Below are 12916 nucleotides of genomic sequence, written 5' to 3'. Positions count from 1 at the left end.
GAGAGAGAGAAACAGCATGAGAGGGGAGAGGGTCAGAGGGAGAAGCAGACTTCCCGCTGAGCCGGAAGCCCAATGTGGGACTAGATCCCAGGACTTCGGGATCATGACCTGAGCTGAAGGCAGTTGCTTAACCAACTGAGCCACCCAGGCACCCCGCCATACCATTTCTAATCTCTATCCTTGAAGCAAGAAAGAGGAAAGAAAGAACGAAAAATAGGTAAGTAGGTGAGCAGAGAGGAGAATTTAAAATGTATATCATGTGTAATTTTGTCTGCTCACAAGATCTTACAGTGGCAGGCTTGGAAGCAGAGGACCCAGAATGTCAGTTCCTCAGTAAACCATAGAGCTCCATGCCTACTCAGTAAACGAAAGTATGGGCTGATTGGGAGAATACCGTGTAAGTAGGACTGAGCTGCGGTGGGGTTAAACTTCTTTCCCTTTGCGCTTTTTCCCACTATATCAGTTACTTCAGAAGCATATGAATTTTAATATTGACAGATGCACTTGACACTCTACCTTTTAGCCCAGTGTGTTAGCTTTCTCCACAGTAATGAAGAATTTGTTATGTCATAAGAGCCAAAAACATTTATAGGATAAAAGCCAACCTTGTAACTCTTGTTACATTGTACACCATTTTCATACTATGTTAAATGACTACACTCTGCTTTTTCCCAGGAAGAAATTGTGGTTTGATTTCTAATTAATAAATATTTAATTGAAAAGATGTGTTCGAAATGCATTTTACAAGTGTTATTTTGGGAAGTGCTGACACTTAGGAGAAGTTTGACTTTTTCATGATGTCTTCCTTCCATTTTCCATATATAACATCTCTAATATATCTTCCGATTTCCAAAATAGTATGATCAAAATTGGGTATTATATTAGTGTAATCTATTGAAGTGCATTTTTCTGATTTGAATTAAAATCTCTTTGGAAATGAATGTTAGAAAGTAGAAATATCTGTGTAGATGTTCTTGGTCATTGCACAGAGACTTTTGGGATTACTCCATTAAATAGGCAATAACTGAACCCTAAATCCCAAGTTATACTTTATTTTGGTAATTTACTGTTTTTGGAATTGGGTATATATTTCTGTCTTCAAAAGGAACTAGTATATAGAACTAGGTTCCTAGGACATTGTTCCCAGAGATTACATTATCCTAGTCACCTGGAAAAGGGAGGCCTTGCCTGATTTTGGATCATTGTTGAAAGCTACATCACTGGAAATGAGAGAAACTCATAGAAAAGAGAATTCCAGAGGGAATTTATACCTTATAGCATAGCTGAACTTCCCATGCAGTTTCTATTTTGGTAATGATATTTTGAAAAAAGTCTTATGTATTATTATGTTAATTGTACCATCATCACAATATGTTAAAACATTCATTCCTACAACTTTCTTAAACTTTGCTCAATCATAATTTTTCTTTGTCTTAATTTCCTCACTTATTTACACTTCAATATATGGCACTGATATTTTGTAAGTTTCCTCAATCACCTTGTAATAAACAGAGACAAATAAATAATCATTTTACAATGTGGTAAGTCTTCATTTTAATACAACTGTAAGCCATTATCAGAGGTGTAACAGCAGTGTAGAAAGATGGAAGAAAGCATTAGACTTGGGTTCAGGTTCTAGTTGCACAGTTTTCCAATCCAGAGCCAGAGTTTTGTCTTCTCTTAGTCTCTCAGTTCTCTCATCTGCTAAATGAGGATGATAATACCTATACCCTAAGATTTTAGTGATGATTAAATCACATTATATTTGGGAAAGTATATGACATAAACTAGAAACTTAGTTAGATGTTAATGGGATCCAGGTCAGATTTTTTTTTTAATTTATTTATTTGAGAGAGAGAATGAGAGATAGAGAGCACGAGAGGGAAGAGGGTCAGAGGGAGAAGCAGACTCCCCGCCGAGCAGGGAGCCCAACGTGGGACTCGATCCCGGGACTCCAGTATCATGACCTGAGCCGAAGGCAGTTGCTCAACCAACTGAGCCACCCAGGCGCCCCCAGGTCAGATTTTTAAGGGTTGGGAAAAGAAATTTTATTTTATCCCTTTCAAACCTGTAATTCCTATTATCACATTATTATAGATTGTCCCATTCACTAGGAATATGAGTCTAGGTATTATGGATTTTGAGCATCTGACTTGTGAAGACATAACTAATGCTGTCTTTGTACTGTGCTCATGCCATGTTCCTCTGGAGAGGAAGGCTTATTCCTTGAGCCTCCATATTGCCTTCATGCCAGTGTCCATCATCCATGGCAAAGAGAAGACAGTCTCCCAGCCTCCAAAGCAGGAACCTAAAACATATTTTCTTATAAAAACTGTGCTATGGATTGGATTAATTTATTATTATGGTTTCCCCAAAAAGCTATTTTATTCTTAACATAAACAGTTCTGCATTTTTAAGAATACAAGTGTATTCACTGTATTTTTTATTGAAAATGAGTCTTTTTCTCAAGGGGATCTAGACTAGTTTATCATCCTCTCCAAGTTGGCCTTTATTCTGAGCCAGCTTTTTAAAGACTGAAACTTCCTTCAATCTGTTCCATGTCCACACCAAAAAATTCTGTACCCAGTAGACTTGTTAATGAAGTAGTATTACATTGTTGCTTAAAAACCTTGTATGGATTGATGAAGAACTTTTCTCATATTATATAGTTTATGTAGTTTTGGGGAAAGGTGAAAAACAATAAAAACAGTAGAAGGGGAAAAGACTTTGAATTAGATTGCTGGGTAATTTTTAAAAAGATTCAGGTTCACTTCCCCTCCTTTCCACAATTTGCTTGATTTTAGAAGGCATGACTTAGAAAATAGCTCTATCTTTGAGATTGATGGTTACTGTAAATTTTAAAAATTACAGTAATTCAGATGTATTTCATGTTAATGAAATTGGTAAGAATAGTCTAAGGCATAGTTCTTAATATATACCCATATACAAACATCTTTTATTGACTGTTCTATTAGTAAGAAAATGAATTAAAAGTAGAGATGTACAGATTTGAAATATGTTCATGTTGGGATGTGGTGCAATGCTAATGATATTTCCTACAAATACTATTTACGTGAAAATGTGTTGTGGAGCTCAAATGAAAAGCTCTGCAAATTGAAAAAAAAAGTTAATATTTCAAAATTATTTGTGTTAAGGACATCTGAGAGGAAATGAGGAGAACTGGGTCCTAGCCCTTTTATCACTGACTATGAGCTTTGGCAAGTCAACCTTTTAGCTCTGTATCTTCTTCTTGAAAATGAAGGCAAGGTCTGGGAGATCGCTAAGGTTCCTTCCAGCTGTAAATTTCTGTTATTGTTATTAAATTTTGATATAAGAAATTAGTCATGCTGTACATAAAATTGTTATACTCAAGAGTTAGTAATAGTATATAATTTTATATTATAAATCGATCTTTTAAAATATATAAAAATTTGGTTTTATTCTTTTTTCCTAAATGTTTACTGCTTTATACTATATTTCTTTACCAGACTTACTCTTTTTGAGAAAGGAAATATTCTTTGTAGGTAAATCTCTTACTCTTCATATTTCCTGTTACCTCTGCCCCCTGCCCACCGCCCACCCACCCTAGGCACCTTCCCCATGCATACACACTGATACTAAGTCTGACAACCACACAACCCAGAGTAATAGCAGAGGTATCCTGACAAATTCCAGGCACTACTTTCTGCAATAGAAATAGACCAATACTTGGCAACTATGTTGTGAAAATATAATTCAGAGGAAGTAAATGCATATGTAATTGTCCCAAATAGTATGATTTATAGCCTTGCACAGTTTAGGGGGAGATGGCATTTCTTCACTTACACACACATACACAAATATATACACACACACACACACGTTTTCCACCTTTTTTCTCTATTCCCTGTAAAAAAATAATGAACAAATCACTTTTACATCTACAAATATTACTCTTGGGTACAGATACATAGTTTACATACACTTAGCTTTTTCACTATGTTTAGCTTTCAGACGATCATTACTCTTGAATAAACCCACCTTAGTGGGCAGTATGTGACCAAAGGTGCCCTTCCTTATATGGCCCATAGGACTCAAGGCTTAGCCATCTAGTCTGTTTTGTCCAGTGGCTGCAAGCACTAATCCAGTTTACAGAGTCAAGATCCAGAAATAATAATCCATCAGACTTGGCATTTCATTGACCAAAGGAGCTTTGGAATTACGGTGAAGCCGGGACCTGGACCTTGAGAAACATAAATGCTATGGCACACTCCAAAGAAAAGACCCCAAGATTCAAGTCAGACAAATACTGGGAGGACCCAGAAAAACTTTAAAGATGAGAACGAAATCAGAAAAATTAAACTCAGGTTGGGGAAGCAATTCTTAGAGAATTTGTGGATTCTACAAATGACTTTAATCCATAGTTCGTTTCTTTTATAGCATGTACCTTCAAGTTGCAATAGGAATGTACCCATTTACTAGGTAAACTGATTATTTGAAATGATGCGTCACATCTCTTGTTTGGTGGGTGTTTTTCCTTGCTATGGTTTGATACATTATAGGGATCTGTAAGGATTCTTTCTTTCATTTTTTTTCTTTAATTCCTGGTTTATTAACCCTCTCATGAAAAATCTGCACAATCACCACAGATAAAGTCACTGCAGAATCTTTAGTCCTTCTGTTGTTCAATCTCTAGTTCACTTTTTTGCCAGCACCAACATTGGCTTTGCAGCCCCCCAACTTTATTCATTCTGTTCTTGCGTTCCTTTCACTGTTTTCTTGAAGTCTTTTTCTTCTCATACAGGCTGTGTCTTGCAACTCAATGTTTGGGTTCATTTTTCTTTGCATAATCCAAGGAATCTTCAATCATGCCAAAGCCAGTTGTCTTGCCACCACCAAAATGGGATCTGAATCCAAATACAAAGATGACATCTCATGTGTTCTTGTATATTTTGGCTAGTTTTTCCCCAATTTTTGTCTTCGGTACTGCTGCCTTTCTGGCGTGAAGAACATCAATGACCATTTGTTTTCACTGAGGTAGTCTGTTGGTCTGAACTTTCCTAGTCTAGGTGTGTCATTCATGATAGTTAGCCAATCTTCAAGGGCCAGGGAGGAAGTGAATATTATTTCTTGAAAGAGTTAAATCGTGGGCCGATATTATTCCTTGAGCTTGTTTCCTAGTGTCTCAGTACCAGGCTTCTGTTTTGTTAGCATTTTGAGTAGAGAAGTTATACACTATCTTACCATTCGTAATACTTAAATATTGTTAGCATACTTTCTGCTTCCAGGTAAAACTGGTTTGCCAAAATTTCACCAACATTCAGGGCTAAATTTACTTTGTCAGAATGATTACTGGGGCGCCTGGGTGGCGCAGTTGGTTAAGCATCAGACTCTTGATCTCAGTTCAGTTCTCGTTCTCAGGGTCATGAGTTCAAGCTCCGTGTTGGGCTCCATGCTCATTTAAAAAAAAAAAAAAGATTACTGTGATGATTGGGGGGGTGCCTAATAGTTTTGCTAATGTAATAGTTAATGTGGTACTCTAACCATACACCCTTGTAGCCCCTTACCATTTTGTGCATACCAGCCTTCCAAAGGACAGCACCTACCTCTTAACCATAGGACTGCATTTGAGCTACTAGAAGCCACAGGGATTAGACCATAAGCAATGACTGACAGGTTTCAGCTTCCTTGGCCCTGGCTTAGACAGTTCTGAGACCTGTATCTTACACTATTTGCCCGTTTCCCCCATGAGACTAAGTTTCAGTTGGCTTCTGTTTTAGCTAACTTAATAATGTATCCTATATTAGCTGCCTGCCCTTCTCTTATCACCTCCCCATTTCCCTGCCAGTTTCTCTGAACCTTCCAAATAAATTATGTATACTCAGTCTTAGTCCCAGAGTCTGCTTCCTTAGAAACCCCATTAAGACAACTACTTAACAAACCCAAAGATAAGAATTCTTCCCATTTAGGCTGGTATTTAATTTATACTGTTATGATATGTTGTTTAGAGTAAAATGGACAGTTATAAAGATGATCCATTTGAATTTGGGACTGAAAATATATAGTATGATAGATCCCTTTTCATCTTTTTGTGACCCCACACTGTTAAAATGATTTGTTAGCCATCAAATATGAATAAAACTTAATAAATTACATAAGTAAAATGATCTTGCATAGTCACCCTTTTATTGAAATTCTAAACGTAACTAAATTACTGAAGTCAGTGTATACAAAAAAGTCTTAATAATGGAGATAGGAAAAAATGCATTTTAATGAAAAAAATTGAATGCAATTCCAATAAAAAATTTAGTGAGACCTACAGTCTAAACTAAAATCTTAATACTCTTAAAATGCTCAAATGTTAAATATTTAGGGATACCTAAAATGCTAAAGAATTAAAAATGAAGTAGTAAAGTAATAGGATTCTAAGATACTGGAAAGTAGTATTCAGAGCATTTAATATAACAAATAAAAGAATAAAATGCTTAACAGCCACCGTGATACTAAAAATAAAATGTAGCAGAAAGCTCAAATGAAAATATTATGAACAATCTAAACGTACTAAGAGCATTAGATGGAAACCATTTTTAGCACACCAAAAACTGAATTTAAAGAACAAGCTTTCAAAGCCAGAAATGGTCACAGGAAGAATTCAGAGTCTCAAGGATAAAAGGAAGTCCTAGGTATAGTCTGAAGAAGATGGGAGTCGGGCAGTATTTGAACTTAATCTCCTTGGAACAAATATTCCCATTCTCTTGATCTTTGGGAAAGGGGCCAGACAAGAATCTGGTCACTGTTGATAATCCAGACTTGGGAGCCCAGGTCAATACTGGTTGGCCTTGGGCCTATTTGCAAACTGTATTTTAAAAAGACACTTACTCTGGAAGATAAATATGCAAATAAGGAAAGGAAAGATAACTCAGGAGCTTTAGCTGTGATGAAGAAGCAATGATAGCATTTACACCTTTAACAGTAGACAGCCTTTATCTCCACAAATCTAATCTATCTCAGGCTGCTTTTCTTCAAGCCACCAGTATGCAAGATAAATTGAGTATACTTTTTTCTTCTTCTTTTGCTCAGTTTGATTTCTATCACAATTTGAGAAACTACCATGTAATTTTTCTCACTGTTTTGATTTTTATAAATGTTTATATGTTTTATGATTCAAATAACTCCAAAGATAATATAATATAGTGATTAGGAACATAGGCTCTTGAGCCTGGTTGTTTAGGATAAATCCTGGCTCTGCCATTTACTAGCTAATATGACCTAGAGCATGTTACTTTACCTCTTTGTCTTGATTTCCTCATTTGTTAAGTGGGCATGATAAGAGCATACTATTCCATAAGGTTGTTTTGAGGATTAAATAATTTAAATGCAAAATTCTTAGAATAGTGCCTAGCATATATGAATACCCATAAGCTTTTTTCCATGTATGAAAACAGTATATTATAGATGAAATTGGAATTTATAAAATTGTTGAGATACATTACTACTTTTATATAATGATCACTATGAGGAAAATACATTACTAAACTACCGACTTCAAAAATGAATGTTTGAAACGTAACCCATCTGTGAATAAAGAACTGTAGTTTTTGCTTATTTTCCCATGTAGTATTTACAGTTGACCTTGGAACAACCCAGGTTTGAACTGTGTGGGTCCACTTACATACATGCAGGGTTTTTTCCCGATAAATACAGTACTATAAATACATTTTCTCTTCCTTAAGACTTTCTTAATAACATTTGCTTTTCTCTAGCTTACTTTATTGTGAGAACACAGTATATAATTCATATAGCATGCAAAATATATGTGAATCAACTGTTTATGGTATCAGTAAGGCTTCTGGTCAACAGTAGGCTGTTTGTAGTTAAGTTTTGGGGGAGTCAAGCATTATATATGGATTTTTGACTGCATGCAGGGTTGGCATTCCTAATCCCCTGTTGTTCAAGGATCAACTGTGCTATATTTCTAGTAAGGTGAGGGGAGAGTAAGTGGTATGCCTACCATTGCTCATAGGCACTTCATGTCATTTCACACAATCCACAATCAGCTCTACTAAGTAGTTATTAATAACTATTTCAGAAGAGGAAGTTGGAATTTCAGAAAGGTCCATTGACTTACCCAGGTAGTAGAGCTACTATAACATTGTCTGACTCCAAATACAAAGCTTCTGCAACTATCCCTGTTTTATTAACAGAGGAGGGATTTGAAACATATAACAACTGGTATGGCAGAGGCACCAACTAATTTGAGTGGGTCCCTATTCTGCTGGGTGTTATCTCCTTAGGGGTGAGAACGTGGAAAAGTCTTTTTGGTGGGGATGAGGTCCTTAGAGAAGGAGACCATGTGGAGAGAAATGGAGAGCAGTGGCCATTTTCTAACAAGTATAAAAGCCTTTTACTATTTGGTATTTTTTTTAAAGATTTTTATTTATTTATTGAGAGAGAGAGAGAGAATGGTAGAGAGAGAGCATGAGAGGGAAGAAGGTCAGAGGGAGAAGCAGACTCCCCGCTGAGCAGGGAGCCCGATGCGGGACTCGATCCTGGAACTCCAGAATCATGACCTGAGCCGAAGGCAGTTGCTTAACCAACTGAGCCACCCAGGCACCCTACTATTGGGAATTTAACAACTGGTACAGCCACACTCTTCATTCTGACCAAACATTAGTTATGTCAAAATACATAATTTTGATATACCTAATGTTATAATTAGATGTATGAAAACTTAAATATTATATTAATTTTTGTTTTTTTTGTTGGTATTTTTTTAGGACACATTTTTAGGATCAGGCAAAATTGAGAATTCATTCCTTGAAATTTCTGCTAAACTATTATTACATAAATATATGATCCTTTTTCAGTTACATTAATTGATTAATTGATCAATCGCCAGTTAACATAGATTGCCTTTATTTATAGTAAACCATTTTTTCAAAATTATGAACTTGCAGTAACATGGTGGAAGAAGTTCTCACCTTACAGTACTTGGCCAAAAAATTTATTAAGCTATTGTAAATATGGAGGATTTTGTTGATTTCCTTCTCTTCTAAATGTGAATTTGCTCTCATTTATAGCCTTCCTCTTATTACATCTTCCACATCTAAGACGAATAAAACAGTGATGATGATTTTTTGTACCTAAGAATCTACATAGTATATGCTCAAATTTGCTAAAGACCTAATCTCTTAATTTAATAATCTGGGGGCAACAGAAATCACTTACAGTGTTTACTCCTTTTTCACCTTTTCTGTGTGGTAGTAAAATTATTTGAAAATATGTTTTAGTCAATGAATTGACATTGTTTTGTGGTTTATATTGCAATATTTCATAGAATTAAATGAATTAAATATGTTAACTCTAATGCTTTTAGTTTAAACCAAATGAAATTTCCAATATTCAGTCTTTTTTGAACAATAAAACAAACAATTTCACCTGGTTCAATCCAAAAGAGAGGCATCCCAACATATTGAGATAATTTGTTTTTATTATTTTCCATTTGAATCAACTGAATATTTCATTTTATTTTTTGCTTCAATTGCTCTCTGTTGTAACCAGCCCATCAGTAGGTATTTTTAAATGTTTTGTATTTAATTTTTACTGAACATACTAAGTTTTACTTCCATGCACTGATTTGCAGTTCACTGTACCAAATTAAAATTCCATATTATATATATATATATATATTTACATAGGGTGCATTTTTTGTATCTGTATCTGCAGTGGTATCTACAGCTATATTCTCAGTGCTAAGGAAGGAATCATCAGAAAAATCACAGCATTATAAATGCCAGCAATATAGGGAACATTTAATATTTGATTAATTTTAAATAGCATTTGAAGCTTTATGAGAGAGATGGTATTAAGACTCAAATCACTTATAGAGCACAATGACCTATAAGGTTGTGGTTTAAACGTTTAAGTACTTCTTTTTCTGCATAGTCATTTCAGTTCATTATAAACTGAAAAGATGGAGCAAATCTCTGGAAATTCTTCACATTTTATATGTATAGTTTTTTATTATCTTTGAAAGATCTAAAATGATATTCCATTTATCTTTTCTATATCTCAAGAAATTTGACAAGGCAATCCTCTAAACATGAAAAATCTCTAATAAACAGGAGTGACTCAAGCTCTTTTTGGTTGCACTTGCTCCTATTTAGATTTCATTTTTTGATTTCTCAATTATCTCTCACTCAGTCAATAATGACCCCATTGTTGTTTACTCCTGGAGGTAATTTGTGTAACCCAGACATCTTTTTTCATTTATAAGGATTTTATTCTTGTGTCAATGTGTTATTTTCTTTAATAAAACTCTTCATTATTTGGCAGGTTGGCATAATACTGAAATGATCTTGGTAGGATTTGAAATATTGTTCTCTTTTGGTAAAAGCTGTTTCCAGACATCATGAAATCAGGCATTACTACTGGCTCATAAAATTTCTCATGTAATATGGGTTTTTTTGCTGTTTATGAGTGCCTGCACCAAAACAAAAACAAAAACAAAAACACCCAGAAAGTCAAAGCCTGATGTTTCCCCCAGACACTCACTGGTGACTATGATATTCCAGTCATATTAACCTCCTTTTCAGACATCACTAAGGATGGTACTCCTATTCTTCTGTGCATTTATTTGCATTTTTCCTGCTTGTCATTTTATTATTTCAATGTGTGGACATGTGAGGATTTCAACTACTTGCACAAGATTCTAACATCTCTCCCTGATATCTTTTTGTTTTTATTGGAAAATTTGATTTTCCCAAGGTGCAACTACTTACTGCTTTTTTGTCAATTATTCTGGCTAACATCTCTTCTCGTAGGATTTATTTCCATTAATGAGGACCCTGCATTTTGGAGGATTGTTTTATTTTGTTTTGTTGATAATTTGAGAAGTCACTTTGGCTGAAGTATGCATTATATAAAAAGATTATGCTTTATATTATCAATGCCATAAATACTAGAAGGAGGGTATTTCCATATTATAGAACATTTAAAAGGTCTTATAGCATAAATTTGATGTTTTCTATAAGCAGTTTATATGCTGATTTTAATAACCTATAGCTGCATTTTGAAGCTGCTTATATTGAAAATCTTATGAGAACAGTTTTGGTTAAAATTATATTTAAAAATTTTTATAAGTTAATTTAAATATATCTTCCCTTTAATTCGTTTTCTTTTAAATTAGTCTTAATTAACAAGTACTAGTTAATAAGTCTACCATATTTTTTAAGCTAACATGATTTTCTTTTGTTTTTATACAGAGAACATTTTCTAAAAAGATTTTCTCTGAGTTCTGATTCAGGATTTTCTACTTAAGCTCCTACAACACTCTAGAAGTTTGATTATTCAGTACAGTGGAGTCACTTTTAGGCTTGTTATTATCTTCATTACCACCATATAAATAAAGCATTATGGTTTATATTCAGATACGGATTTCTTTTTAGGTATTGAAGTAGATTTATGATCATTTCATGAAATCTATCTATATAGTAGTGTTTTTATTTGGGATTATAGTGTCTTATGTATCAAATGCCCCAAAATGTTACATCATAGCACCATTAAAATACTTGAAAATATATGAAACTTCTTTAAAGAGTCCTAATTGTTGTGCACAAAAGCGATAGTGTCTCTCTGTCTCTCTCTGTCTCTCTCTCTCTCTCTCTCTCTCTCTCTCACACACACACACACACACACACAAGGTTATGGTCCATAACCTTGTGTGCTGTTTCAACAGCAACAGAAACATCATTTTTGGGGGGCTAAATTCCAGTTCTTTTGGAATTTTTTATTTGGTGGCCTGAATTTCAGTATCACTTCCAAGGTTTTTGTTTTATTCTTCATGTTGGGCCCCATCAATTTATATTATTTTGTTTGTTTAAACACAGGCGTTAGTTAAATATGTTAAGGAATAAATTGCTGACTGGTATAACGAATGCCTGTATTTTATCATACTGCTTTAGAACTTAAAAATATTAATGATATCCTATTAAATGTTTATGAATTTCTGTAACCTGCCTCCAAAAGGGGGCAGTACAACTTTGGTATTTGACTTGTGAATGCCTTTTTTTTTTTTTTTTTCCAAAGCATTCTCTTGTTTGCCCATAAAATTTCTTGTGATTCTTAATCATAGATTCATAAAATCATGGATTTGGAAGGGACCTTCAAGGTTACCATGTTTCATAAGGAATTTAAGCATACTTTCTGATGTTGAAATTCCTTCTTTGATATCTCTGTCTTTTGTCCAGTAATTCCATCTACCACCCTACCTCATTTTATTGCACTTCACGAATATTACTTTTTTTCATTTTTTGCACACATTGAAGGTTTGTGGCAGCCCTGCATTAGGCAAGTCTCTCAGTGCCATTTTTCCAACAGCATTTGTCCACTTTCTGTCTGTGTCACATTTTGGTAATTCTTGCAATATTTCAAACTTCTTCATTATTACATTTGTTATGGTGATCAGTGACTATGACTTGTTGGAAAGTTCAGGTGATAGCATTTTTTAGCAATAAAGTGTCTTTTAATTAAGGTATATACATTGTTTAGACATAACTCTAGTGCACACTGAATAGACTATATATAACATTTATGTGCACTGGGGAACCAAAAAGTTCATTTGACTCACTTTATTGTAATATTTGCTTTAGTGTGGTGATCTGGAACCAAATCTACAATATTTCCAAGGTATGCCTGTATGCTTTTAGCATAATCCTGAAGAATGAAATCGGCAGTAATTATCACTGTTGCTTCTCTTCTCTTCTCTCTCTCTGTTTTTTTTTTTTCCTCTGTAGACCTTTTTAGTATTGAAAAAATATCTTATTTCCAGCATTCTGGAAATGTAGGCAACTCCTGCTAATGATGATAATGAGAAAAAGAGGAATGTGATGTTTTTAAAAAGAAAATGGAGGTGATGTCAGTGGTAGCAATTTCTAAA

General features: G+C 34.5%; 1 protein-coding gene and 1 pseudogene across 8 annotated transcripts in view; one reads left to right on the top strand and one right to left on the bottom strand.

The window, feature by feature from the left end:
* The window catches only part of MBD5 (methyl-CpG binding domain protein 5), a 459856-nt gene that overhangs the window by 151685 nt on the left and 295255 nt on the right, over window positions 1-12916 (top strand). The window lies entirely within an intron of this gene.
* On the bottom strand, window positions 4672-12159 carry LOC141374817 (small ribosomal subunit protein eS24 pseudogene; annotated as a pseudogene).

Source organism: Callorhinus ursinus, unplaced genomic scaffold, assembly GCF_003265705.2.
Source record: "Callorhinus ursinus isolate GAN/ISIS: 27379988/994484 unplaced genomic scaffold, GSC_fseal_2.0 scaffold2, whole genome shotgun sequence".
NCBI classification, from domain to species: domain Eukaryota; kingdom Metazoa; phylum Chordata; class Mammalia; order Carnivora; family Otariidae; genus Callorhinus; species Callorhinus ursinus.
Note: the sequence above shows the minus strand (reverse complement) of the source record. Positions and strands in the feature narration are given on the sequence as shown.